General features: G+C 52.2%; 2 protein-coding genes across 15 annotated transcripts in view; one reads left to right on the top strand and one right to left on the bottom strand.

The window, feature by feature from the left end:
- RALGPS1 (Ral GEF with PH domain and SH3 binding motif 1) overlaps positions 1 to 12,999 on the bottom strand; it is a 298,720-nt gene that overhangs the window by 98,288 nt on the left and 187,433 nt on the right. The gene's annotated exons all lie outside the window — the stretch shown is intronic.
- Positions 2,302 to 12,999, top strand: part of ANGPTL2 (angiopoietin like 2) — a 35,731-nt gene continuing 25,033 nt past the window's right edge. The window contains exon 1 of the mRNA XM_032165164.2: positions 2,302 to 2,746. The gene's annotated coding sequence lies outside the window, so the exon portion shown is untranslated. The remainder of the gene's footprint in view (positions 2,747 to 12,999) is intronic.

The raw sequence follows: 12,999 nt of genomic DNA, 5'->3' as shown, positions 1-12,999 counted from the left end.
TAGAATCTGACTCCCGAGCTCCACAGTGCCAAATGCCACCAATTTTGACTGCCCAATGCCACCAGTGGGGCAGGAGGTGTGCAAAGATGGATGGGGCAAGACACCCTGGTGCTCCTCCTCCACTGAGAGGATCCTAAGAACTTTGAATCGTGAAAACAACTTTCTTTTAGTAACCAAGGGGCTTGTACTGGACCTGTTACCAGAGGGTGGGAAAGTCCTAGGACACTTTGTCTGTAGCTCACATTAATCCAGTCTCCACTCAATAACTAATGTAGCCTTTAAAAAATAAAACCAAGTCTCAACACTGTCTTACTCAAAACCTTTCAGTGGCCCTTACTGTCTTTGGAATAAAGTCCCACCTCTCTAACAAGACCCCATCTTCTCTCCTCAGTCACAATGTACTTCTCTCAGCTCCTCTAAAGGGCTCCCTCCAACTGCTCTTGCCCGAGTCTATCCCAGTTACTAATGCTGTGTAACAAATCACCACCAAAATTTAGCAGCCTAAAACCACCATGTATCACTGGGGCCTGTGGGTCAGGAATGTGGAGATGAAACAGTGGAATGGCTATCTCTGCTCCCCAGTGTGTGGAGCCTCAACAGGAAGACTCTACAGCTGATAGTGATGCAGCATCTGGGGTGACTCTGTGGCTAAGGGCTGGGATCATCTACAGGCATCTTTCCTTGCTCATGTGTCTGCGGGTGATGCTCCTGTCAGCTGGGACCTACACTGTGTGTGGCCTCTAGCTGGACATCTTAGGCTCCAGCTTGGCTCGGGGCTTCAAAAGAGAGTGTCCTGGTGAACAGGGCAGAGACTGCGCTGCCTTTCCTCTCCCAGCCTCAGAAGTCAGGTGGTGCCACTTCCACCACAATCCTCTGGTCACAGGCAAGTCACAAACCCTCTCGGGTTCAAGGCGAGGAGCAGGGACCTCACTGCTCCATGGGTGAAGTGTCAGGGTCTCCTTGGGGACTGGAAGAGATTGCTTGGGCCATCTCTGAAAGAGGAATCTGCCACAGGGTTGAGAGGGGTGCCTGGTGGTAGGGAGGATGCCTAGGGGCAGGGAGAGTCCCATTAAAGTTTTTCTCCCAATTTGTTCCCAAACATCATCACCACCATCATCACTAAAACCTTTTTAAAAAAGCAAAGATACCACCAATATTTCACATGTTCTTGTCCAAGCAGAGGGGCAAACTTGTACCCTGGGGCTCCCTTCCTGGTACCTGCCATCCTCCTACTCTCTGTATCCCCGCAGGGTGCCCGGCAGCAGGCCTGTCCTCCTGCACTGACTGCACCTTCTCCCAGGCTGCCAGTGCTGACACGTCTGGACGATGCTTGCATTGTGCAGTCCAGTGCCATCCTCTCCTTTCTGATTCTATCAACATTCACAGAGCTCCACCTATGCGGCTGGCTCCATGCTGAGGACTCTGATGGAGTTCCAGTGTTTGTTCCTAGAAGAGCCCAATAGGAGGTCACATTTTGATGAAAACATAGGCTAAAGAGGATCACAAAGCAGAGGTTCTGGGAGCAGGAGACCCTTGATCCACCCATCTCCAGAGTCCTAAGCTCAGTTCAAGGAGGTGTCCTTGACACTGTGCCAAGCTCCTTCCCATGTGACCTCACAGAGTCCTCGCTGCAGCTGTTGCAGGTAGATTACTAGTATTAATTAGCTCATTTACTGATGCATGGAAGGGATGCCCAGAAGAGGTGAAGTGAATTAATCGAAGCCACTCAGGTGTGAAGTCACAGAGCTTTCCTCCAGTGCTGCCTCCACCCTCAGCCTGTGGTATTTCCACCGTCCTAAGCCACTGCCTCCTGCTAACTTCGAGCAGCTCCGATGCCACAGCTTCTGTGTGGACAGCCTTGGACTCCCTTCCCCAGGGTTTAGAGATGAGAATGAGGCCTCCACGAAGGGCCGCTGATGGGGAGAGGCGCTCTGGGCTGAGCTGCCCCGCCCGCCAGCCTGGGGCTCAGTGGGGCAGTGCCCAACGAGGCATCCAGGGGGAGGACCCGCTGCCTGCTGCTCGCACGGGGCTGCACGCACAGCTGGAGCGGATCTAAACCCATTCCCTGAGTCAAAGGGGAAGCGCTCCGCCTCGCAGCATGCAGGAGCTGCCTGAGCTTTGGAGAGAGGGCGGGCCAGGGAGCAGAGCTGGCCAGGCTGCCCGTGCCAAGGAAGGAGGGGGCCTGCCGAGGCCGCCCAAGCGGGCTGGGCGGGAGGGGCCAGGCCAGCTGGGGCCGGAGCTCGTGTGACATCACCGGGCGGCCCGCCTCTGTCTGGGGCTGAGGGGAGGCCCGGAGCCTTTCTGGGGCCTGGGGGATCCTCTTGCACTGGTGGGTGGAGAGAAGCGCCTGCAGCCAACCAGGGTCAGGCTGTGCTCACAGTTTCCTCTGGCGGCATGTAAAGGCTCCACAAAGGAGTTGGGAGTTCAAATGAGGCTGCTGCAGACGGCCTGAGGATGGACCCCAAGCCCCGGACCTGCCGAGCGTGGCACTGAGGCAGCGGCTGACGCTACTGTGAGGGAAAGCGGGTTGTGAGCAGCCCCACAGGACCCCTGGCCAGCCCTGGCCCCAGCCTCTGCTGGAGCCCTCTGTGGAGGCAGAGCCGGTGGAGCCCAGTGAGGCAGGGCTGCTTGGCAGCCACCGGCCTGCAACTCAGGAACCCCTCCAGAGGCCACGGACAGGCTGCCCCGCTGACGGCCAGAGTGAAGCATGTGAGGAGCCGCCCCGGAGCCAAGCAGGAGGGAAGAGGTAAGGGGCCAGCTCTGCGGCCATGAGAGGCAGGGGCGAGAGGCAGCCGCTGGCCCCGTGGCTAGGGCTTCCAGAACCCTGACCCTCCAGCTGGGGGTGTGTGCAGCCGAGTCTCAGAGGGTCGCTCCCTGCTATCACTTGGAGCCAAACAAGGCATGTCCGGGGCAGAACCTGTGGACACTTGGTGGTGTTTGGGGGCACATGATCATGGGCTGGCATCTTGAGGACTTCATGAGTAAGCCTCACTCTCCTCTTTTGGACAAAGAGCCTTTGGGGTGCCGGCCGGCAGCTCCCGGCATGGCAGGGCAGCTGGGAGTGTGCGTGTGTGTAGGTGTGTGCTTAGAGGGCAGCGGACTGAAGAGCTGCAGAAGGCAGGGGTGGCCCAAGAACTTGGGTAGTCACTTTAAAGCTTTGGATTCCTATGCCCCCAGGCCGGGACAATGTGAGGCAATGGCAAGCGCTGTGCTGAGGTGCTGGGAGCCCCTGCTCAGAGAGTTACAGGAGCTGGGCTGCCTCTGCTCACACCCTCCAGCTGGCGAGGAGAGCAGAAGCACCCAGCACGGGAACAGACGCATCATCCAGGGGCTGCTGCACTGGATGGTACCCTGGGTCTCCAACTGAGTGGATGTGGCCAAGATACAGGGAGGATGCGGCTTCCCTGGTACCCCCGCGAGGGGACAGCAGGGGCTCCACATACCAAGTCGCCTGAAAGCACTCAGTATTAGATAACATTTCTAAACAAATTCTCCACTGATCCTTCTCTTCTCCTTCTGTGATATGTGTGTCATGGGTCAGCTCTTGCCTCTGCTGTAGGATTATGAGAGCTCCCAGAGGCCAGTTCAGTTACTTGGAAAAGGATCTCCTTTCACCCCAGTCTCTGGGGAAAGTTGAGAATACCACTTCCGAAGCCGGCCAAATGCTCCCCACATGTATTTTTCCAAATGGAGGCAGAGTAGGGCAGTCCTCATGAGTTGGCTTCAAATCCCAACTCTTCTACCTACTAGCCAATGGCTCTGGCAGAACACAGCCTTTCTAAACCTCAGTTTTCTTATCTGTGAAATGGGATAATAGTGCCCAGGTGGTAACAACGGCCAGAGAGTAACAGCTAACACTTATATTGCACTTACTCTATGCCAGACTCAACTTGTAGAATCCTCATGACCATCCTATAGCACAGGCATTATTATTCATCCCCGTTTTATAGGTGAGGAAACTGAGGTAAAGTAATGTGCCCATGGCTACATGGCTAGTAAGTGCCAGGACCAGGACTTGAACCCAGTGGTGTGGCTCTGGAGCCACTCAACCACACCCTACTGCTTTCTAGGAGAAAGCTAGGCGCCAATGCCTAGGAAGGCCCTGGCTTAGTGCCTGGTGTACAGCAAACCCTGAGCAAACCTTGGTCACTGATGGTTACAAATCACAGCAATCAGGACTGGCACAGAGGGAAGGGAAGAGCAGAGACACAAATTCTTTTTTTTTTTTTTTTGAGACGGAGTCTCCCTCTGTCACCCAGGCTGGAATGCAGTGCAGTGGCACAATCTCGGCTCACTGCAAACTCCGCCTCCCAGGTCCACGCCATTCTCCTGCCTCAGCCTCCCGAGTAGCTGAGGCTACGGGTGCCCGCCACCACACCCAGCTAATTTTTTTTTTGTGTGTGTATTTTTAGTAGAGACAGGGTTTCACCATGTTAGCCAGGATGGTCTTGATCTCCTGACCTCGTGATCCACCCACCTCGGCCTCCCAAAGTGCTGGGATTGCAGGCATGAGCCACTGCACCCGGCCAGAGACCCAAATTCTTTCCCTGTTCTGGACATATCCTGCTAAGGTTTTCAGAAAATCCCACAAGACAGAGATAATACTGTGGCTACTACCACTGCCCACACTGGAGTGCTTTCCAGGAGCCTGAGAAGGGGGGGCTTTATGTCTGGGGTTTGGGTTTGGGGCCACCTGCAGTGTGCCCGCATCCTAGAAGTCCATACTAAGAAAACGTGCAGACATATTAACAAAAGGATCTAATACCAACCTTACAGGAGGAAGGGCATCCTGCTTCCCACATGGACACTGCCTGTCTGCCTATCGATCTCCCCAGCAGAACCATAGTGGATAAGAAAATGCAGCTACCTTAGTGCTGTGGGAAGCTCACAAAATCAGGAGGATCCATAGTCAGGTCTGCCCCGGAGGAGCAGAGGAAGAGGCAAGGAATGGCCATCACCAAGTCTGGCACTATGGGTGGCCATGTCTGGTGGATCTTACACCAGACAACACTGATACATCTTAGCCCAGGAGAGGAGCTTCTGTCCTGTGGCCCCGAGGTTCCAGTGGGCTCCCTGCGCGCTTGGAAGCATTTTGAAAAGGCGACGTCAAGTATTTGCTTCTCTAGCACAAGGCCTCTGGGGCTACTGAAGCCACAGGTTTCCCTCCTCCAGCCTGGAACCATGGTGGCTCACTGTCTTCTCTGGGCAGCTCAGGATGAGCAGAGGCTCTGACTTACTTCATGAGCTTGGCAAAAAAAATGGGACTACTTACTACTAATGAGGCAGTCTGGGTGGAACAGACAAAAACGTGTAATGCACATGGTCCAGCAGGGGACTACATCTTATTGCTGAAGCTCACGGGCAGAGCAAATAAGCTGTTCCTCCATCTGGTCCTCCATCCCCCGGTGATTTAGGAAGTACCCACTGGGCTAAGTAAGGCATATACATTATGTCATTTCATCCTCACCACAACCCCCAGAAGGTAGGTTCTAGTTTTAGCATCCCATTTTACAGATGGGAAAACTCAGGCTCGAGAGGTTAACTTGCCCAAAGTAACAGTTATGTGATTATGTGGGACTGGAACCCAGCTCTGTCTAGCTCCAAAGCCCCTGACTTCCTCTCACTTCAGTGCCTTGTTTAGACGCCTCAACTTCTCTTATCCTGACTGTCACTGGGTCCCTGCCCAGTGTCGTCAGTAGCCACATCTGCTTTGGTTGCTGTCCTATCAAATGCTGCACCAACCCCTCTGAAAATCACGGACTTACTCGACTTTAGCGCATCCCTTGCTCTTCATGGAAGCCTACTTCTGAGGCAAAATAGGCATGACTGTTACTCTTAGAGATGAGCCTCAGCACAGTTATGAGGGTACCTGTTATGTGGTAATATGGTCAGTGACAAGAGGAACTGAGCTTTGAAACCAGGTTGGCTGACTTGTTCCACGTGCCTGGGTGCTCTGAGATACTGTCTCACCACATTAGCACCAGGAAACTCTGTCCCCAGCTCAGTGGGGGCAGAGCCTCAGGGAAACACTGGTCCATGTGACTGAGATAATATTGATGTGCTTTCTACATCCGTACTTGGATGCTCCTTTAGGACTGAAGAATCAGAGCTGAGGTCCTCATCACCCACAATGGGCCACACACGAGCAATTTCTGAGAAAACATCAGGGAGATGGCAATGGGTAGCTACAATAGAACAAACATAACAGACAGCAGCCCTGCCAAAGCAGGTACATTCAGCAACTGGCCTCTCTGAATCACAGCCCATTTAATCTGGAATGGTCTCAACTGACAGCAGGCAGATGGGGGAGGGGCTCTGCTTCACAGAGCCCACAGCCCAGCAGGACTGGGCAGACGGTAAATAATCACACGAACACACAACTGTGTGAAAGCTGTAAAGAGGTGGCACAAGGAGCTAAGAGGGTCCTCAAGGTGGGTGGTGCTGTCCCCGTCTTACAGAAGTGGAAACTGGGGGTCAGGGTGCAGCACCTCTCCCACGGTCTCTCCACTCATGGGCCAAAAAGCAAAGATTGAAACCCAGACCTGTGCTGGTTCCACCCCAGCCTGCTGCCATCCTGGACAACCACACTGTGGAAATCTCAAGAAATAATCAATTCATTGAATAGCGTTTCTTTTTTGTGAATTTATCTAAAACACCCCAAATAGAAGAGTTATTCAGCCACAGGCAGCTTGGAGTTTGTGGTGATACACAGGTCACGTCAGAAGCCTCATTCTGGGGTTAGTTTCTATGACAAAACTGTGTTCTTTCACATGGACTGTAAGCCATATGACTGAGTTCATAACAGTGTTGGGGGTTACAACGTTATGATGCCCTGTTACATGTACACATCAATCGGGAGCCACATTTTGGTCCCAGGAATGTTAAAATGTTGGGTGTGGCAGGAGAATCGCTTGAACCCGGGAGGCGGAGGTTGCAGTGAGCCGAGATCGCGCCACTGCACTCCAGTCTGGTGATAGAGCAAGACTCCATCTCAAAAATAAAAAATAAAATGTTGGGTATGGGGAGCCAGGCCTCTCACATCTGAGCTATTGTGTCAGTCCATTCTCTGCTGAAATCAGCCTGTCTGGGGCCAGCAGCCCCAGAGCCTCAGCAACCCCCTGCTGCCTAGTCGTCCAGACAGGCAGTACCAAGACCACCAAGGAAAAGCCCAGAATGGACTCTGTTCTTATCTTCAAGAGATGCCTGAGGACCTGCCCAGCTCCAAGAATCCTTAAAGTCCTGCCTGAGGTGGTCCCACTCCAACCTCCATGAGAGAAAGGCTGTGTCTGTCTCAGTTACTGCCGAATCTCTAATACCCACTCAGGGCCAGGCAGGAAAGATATCTGTGGAATGAATGAATCAATGAAGCAAGCCTCAGACCCAGGCTCTCAAGCAAGCAAGCTTCTCTACCCCAGGGTGCCACACCATTCCTCTCTCTGTTGTCCAGCCAAGGGCTTTTCTGAGGCTAGGTCAGGTGCCCCACAGCCCCCCAAGTTTCCCTATCTGGGCATGGATCTCTTTGCATTGCAAATGCCTAGTCTCTGTCTCACCTACTACCGTTGACCCCTTGAGGGTAAGAACCTCACCCACCTTGTTCCTGTTCTACCTCCAGCCCCTGGCACAGTGGCTGGAAGAGGAGAACTTATTGGGAAATACGTTACATGAATGAAGTTCTTGAATTCCTATTTAGTAACCTAGGTGCCATCCTGGATACTCAGTATTCAGAGGAGGAATCTGCCCTGGCCCTGCTTTTTAAAGAAGCTGTAGTCAGGAGGGAGATAACCAGATGACTGCAATCTGAGTCTTGGGTGTTGGGTTGGAAGCAGCCACAGCTGCACTTGTGAGCTGAAGGAGGGAGGGAGGACCTCACTGAACGGATGGCTTCAGGGTGAGGTCAACTTAGGAAGACAGGCAGGCATCAGCCAGGACAGTGGGGGAAGGTACTGGAGGCAGGAAGCACAGCACATGCAAAGGCAGGGAGGCATGACAACACAAGGTCTGTTTTTAAGCAGGACGCTGACATGATCAGATGTGGGTGTCAGACAGACAGCCCTGGAGTTGCATGCAGTGTAGGCTCCAGGGAAGAGGGCACCCAAAGGCAGGGAGGCCAATTAGGATTGTGGGGGTAAGAAACCTGGCCCTGGGGTAGACAAATCTGTTTCTGGGCCCAGCTCCACCACTTGGTAGCACCATGCCCCTGGGCAAGTGGCTTCATCCCTTACCCTTTGTTTGCTCATCTGTGAAATGGGGATAGTCACAGCCACTGCCTCAAAGAGCTACCGGGATCAGTGAGGCAGACACAAAAATTGGTTGTCCCAGTGTTTGAGGAACAAGTCCATCCAAACAGCCAAGGTGGCCCTGATGCCAACTTCTCAGCCTGGCCCAGAAAAGCAGCTCCAGGCAAGGCCTGGACTTCCCAAGAAAGCCACCCTGGGGCAGTGCTGTCCACCCAGCCCTTGACTTCTCCCTCTTGTCTAGGGCTTTCCCAGTTGTAGGGTTCCAGAGCACACTAGGCGCTGCCGGAAATGCAGCAGCCAACTCAGAAGCTGGACTCTGAAATGGCTTCTGCAGACTCTTCCCCGCCTCTGCTCTGTTGGCCGAGGCTCCTGGCACAGAGGGCTCAGTGCACAGACTTTGGGGGAATCTCAAAATGGTTCCCAAATAATGCACTGTGAAAAAGTAACAGCAGTGTCCTTGTCCCCCTGGCAAAGGCAACCAGCTCCCCCACTCCCTAACCACATCCCCCTCTACCCTATGATCTCATGGTGTGACCACAACCCACCTCCTCCATGAACTCTTCTGGAGCCAGCAACTCACCAATGGCAGTAGCACAACAGCCCAAAGCATCAGGCAGATTCGAACCCCCAATGCTACTCCTTCAGGAAAATCTTTCTTATCCTGCTTCTCTGACTCATGGCTCCCATCACCCATGACCAGGTAGTAGCAATGCACAATGGCTAGCTGGATTGGAAGTCTAAATGGGTGGGTGATGGAGGGCTGGCTGGATGGATAAATGGTTCATTCAATGGTCTTATGAGAGCTGAACTAGAAGCGTTTGGGAAATGGCTCCAGACTCCCCGGGTGCCTTCTGGTGGGGAATGATTCATAGCATCCTCAGCTGGGAGGGGAGGGCAGTTGGAGATCTGGATATGCCCTCCCTGGCCTTCAGGCTGATGGTGAATCATCCAGGACAAACGATGCACAGTCCTTTCACCAGGTTCTCCAAGGTGAGGGTGTCACTGCTCATCCCAGATGCCCATTTTGGGGTCTTACCACTTGCATGATCAAGCAGCTCTTTCCAACATCCAACAAAACACACCCTTGTGCTAACCTGAAAGCTATTTCTACTTATTCAGTCAACAGTGAGTAACATGCAAGCTGCATCTCAGCCATTAAACAAACAAGCACCTTTTATTCATACTGGTTGAAGAGACAATCTTGATGCCAGTCAGGGTTTGGACCTAGCAGTTGACAGCTAAATCCCAGTTGTGATATTTACTTCCAAGTGACCTTGAACAAGCGACCTAACCTTTCTAGACTTGGGTTTCCTCTACTGCCAAATGCAGATATAATACCTTTCTCTTAGGTAATGGGACCATATAGTTTGTTGCTCAGTCAGGATAATATTGAGAGTGAAAAGTGGGTGCTATTAATAATTACATAAGACCGTGACCAGCCCGGCCAGCATGGTGAAACCCCGTCTCTACTAAAAATACAAAAATCAGCCAGGTGTGGTGACAGGCACCTGTAATCCTAGCTGCTCAGGAGGTTGAGGCAGGAGAACTGCTTGAAACTGGGAGGCAGAGGTTGCAGTGAGCTGAGATGGTGCCATTGCACTCCAGCCTGGGTGACAAGGACGAAACTCCATCTCAAAATAATAATAATTACATAAGACAACAGACCTCGACTGGGGCCAACCAAGATGTATGGTCCCCTACTCATAGAGCTATTAAGAGCCAATGAGATAGAGTACAGCTGGGCACCCAAGCTCACAACAAACGACAGCCATTATTAGTAATACTACTGGTCACGTGATCAGCTGGGCCTTTTCCCTTCGTCTAGATCCTTCCCACATCTTGGATTACCAATTGGTTTGGATACTTCCCTACTAGTACACCATACATTTCAACAGCTTTGGTAGGAACACCTGCTAGCTAATGTTGATGTTTTCATCTGTCTTCTGTCCTGATGATAGTTTCACAAACTTGATTCATGCTCAGGTCCACCAGACTCACTCAAACACAGCTCAGGCTTCTAGCTTCCCAGAACCCCAATGTCAGGGGCCAGCTGGCATTTCCAGATTCCCCGACTGCCTTGGCAGAGGCTCGCTTCTCAGGCCTCCTGCAGTGCTGGGATGCCTCTTCTGGCGTGGACCCATAATTGGCCTTCATTTGTGATCACAGACCAATGGGCAGTGCTGACCAGAGGACGAATGGTGAGGGGGTGGTTCTGTAAGTCCTCCAGGCAGGCCTACAACCTGGACTGATGATGAAACAACTCCTGAGATCCGGATTTAATTTGGAGGCTTCCCTGGGATCTGCAGGCCTAAGGACGGCAAGAGCACTCCTGTCGTCCTTCTGCCTAGAGGGTCAGAGAACAATCTCTTTTGGGCTTCCAGTCACTTTGGCATTTTGGTTTCTCTTTATTCACAGTATGGTATCTTTGGGGGTTATTTTGGGGTGTATTAGTGGCTCTACTACTTAGTAATTTGTGATTTGGGCGAATGACTCGCCATCCTCAAATCTCAATAGTTTCCTCAACTGCAAATAGGGATAAATGTCAGCTTTGCTGTCAGCCTTAAAAGCATCTTTGTGGGCATTAGAAAACTGCTGCAATATAAATATAAAAAACATAAAGACTATGAATGTGAGTTGTGTCCCCCAGAGTTGTATAGTGCACAAGTGGGGCCACCATACATGGCGGCCCTCAACAGGCTGCCTTCCAAGGGCTGTTGGAAGGATTAAGTGAGATAATGTATATAAAGTGCTTGAGCCATAGTGACAATTAGTTGTTATTATTCTTTTTATTACTGGAACTTTTCTCATTTCTAACCTTTGGGGTGAACTCAAAAGAGGATCCTAGGCTGGCAGCTTCTGCTACAGGGCAGAACATACAGCTCCATCTTATAAAAATGACAGCTCTGCCCACAAAGCGGCCTCTTGCTTGGGCTGTAGCACCACAGTGGTGAGAGGGATGCGGACACATGATGTGTGGCCCCACCACATCAGGCCAAGCAGGGACATTCAGAGGCAGCCCACCAGAGACTGGGTGGGACCCAAGCCCTGGAGAGGCTGCCTCCCAGTGTACAAAGGCTGTCACGTGGCACAGTCACACCAGCCTCACTTGTGGGGAGGGAAAACCCGTGCGTGATGGAAACTCCTCACAATACAATGTGGAAAAGCAATTTTAAGAATCGTTTTTATTTTAATTCTGAAGCCAAGGAAAACAGTTGGATTTGCTTTTCTTTGTTGGACGCAGGAAAAAAGTGAGGAGCATCACTTTGATTGGAGTTGAGGTCTTCTGCAGTCCTAAGATGGCTGGAATGCCGGGATGGGGGCGGGGAGTGTTATTTCTCTTGAGATACAATTAGTTGAATAAATATCAAGAGAGCAAAAGTAAACAAACTTATTACTGCCCATTAAGAGCCGCCAAACTGGCAAAAAACTGCTGGGGGGAGGGGAGGAATTGGGGTTGGAGTCTTGGACTCCAAGGAAAATAAATGACTCTGAGGCTCAAAGAGAAGCCCAAGGAGCATGGCCCTTGGTCAGGCTGACCCAAGTCCTAGTCTCAGTCAGCTTTGGCTATCTGCTGTGTGTTCCTGGGCAAATCACTGAGCCTGTCTGGGTTGCAATGTCTCCGTTGATAAAACAGGAGTGAATAACAACCCACCGGATTACCTGGGACAATGTATGTCAGGCGCCCAGCACAGTGCCCTGTTCCTTCCCTTCCTTCCTGTAACCCAATCAGTTCCGAGTCACCCCACTAAGCCTAGGCCCCACAGAGGTATAACAGTAGGACTCAGAATCAATATAGTTTCAAGAGGTCCCACTGCTAGCAACATGACCTCAAAGTCAGCTACTCCCACACCTTTTTGAGCTTCAGTTTCCTCAGCCTAGAAATGGGCATAACACTAGTAAGTCACTCTGAGTGTTGGAATGATTAAATGAGAGAACGTTGATATGAAGGGCCTGGAAGCCCTAAAGCCCTGTGCAAGCATTAGTCGAGGAGATGGTGTGAGTGCTTGGCACGCTGCCTGGCCCACGCCCAGCATCCTCACTGTTGTTGTTTGTTTCAGCTTTGTTCTTGCTATCGTATTGCTAACACATTATTCCAATCTCCCGCTTCTGATGTGCTTCCATGCTGCTCAACCCAGTGTGCAAGGTGGGTTGGATCACCCCATTTCACAGAAAAGACTCAGCCTTTGAGGTCTCAAGTGCAACGGCAAGAACTCTGCCGGGGAGCCATGAGAGCCCATGTTTGGGAGAGGACAGAACTCAACCATAAACAGTGCAGCCCTCTCAAATCTGGAGGTACAGGAAGGCTTGGAAACCAACCTTGTCTTGCAGCCAGGTTCCCTCCTGGGCCTCTGGCAGTTTCTTGGCCACCATGGAGCCCTGAGCCCACATAGGCACAGAGAGGTGTTTGTCACCCACTGCCTCAGGTGAACAGCCTGAAGAAGGCGGTGGCCCAGCAGGCCTGCCCTAGCCCAGGGTCGGGGGCGGCTCCTCCCCATTGTTCTGGGGTGGGTGTGGCCACTAGCACAGGGGCAGCCAAAGCACCGCTGGAAACCAGGCAAACACTTCCAAACTCAGTTGGGTTTCCATTGACGTCACTGCAGCCCCACCTCCTAGCAGAGCCCAAACCAGAGGCTCCCGCACACCTTTCTCTGCCTGGCCTCAGAGAGGCCTGAGCAGGCCATAGGAATCATGCATGCTTGGGCTTTGTCATTTAAGTGGAAAACAGCTCAGCAAGGCCCCAGGGAGCACAGGGTCTCTTTTG

This window comes from Hylobates moloch, unplaced genomic scaffold (genome assembly GCF_009828535.3).
Source record: "Hylobates moloch isolate HMO894 unplaced genomic scaffold, HMol_V3 SCAFFOLD_10, whole genome shotgun sequence".
NCBI lineage: Eukaryota > Metazoa > Chordata > Mammalia > Primates > Hylobatidae > Hylobates > Hylobates moloch.
This window is presented reverse-complemented; position numbering and strand designations above follow the sequence as displayed.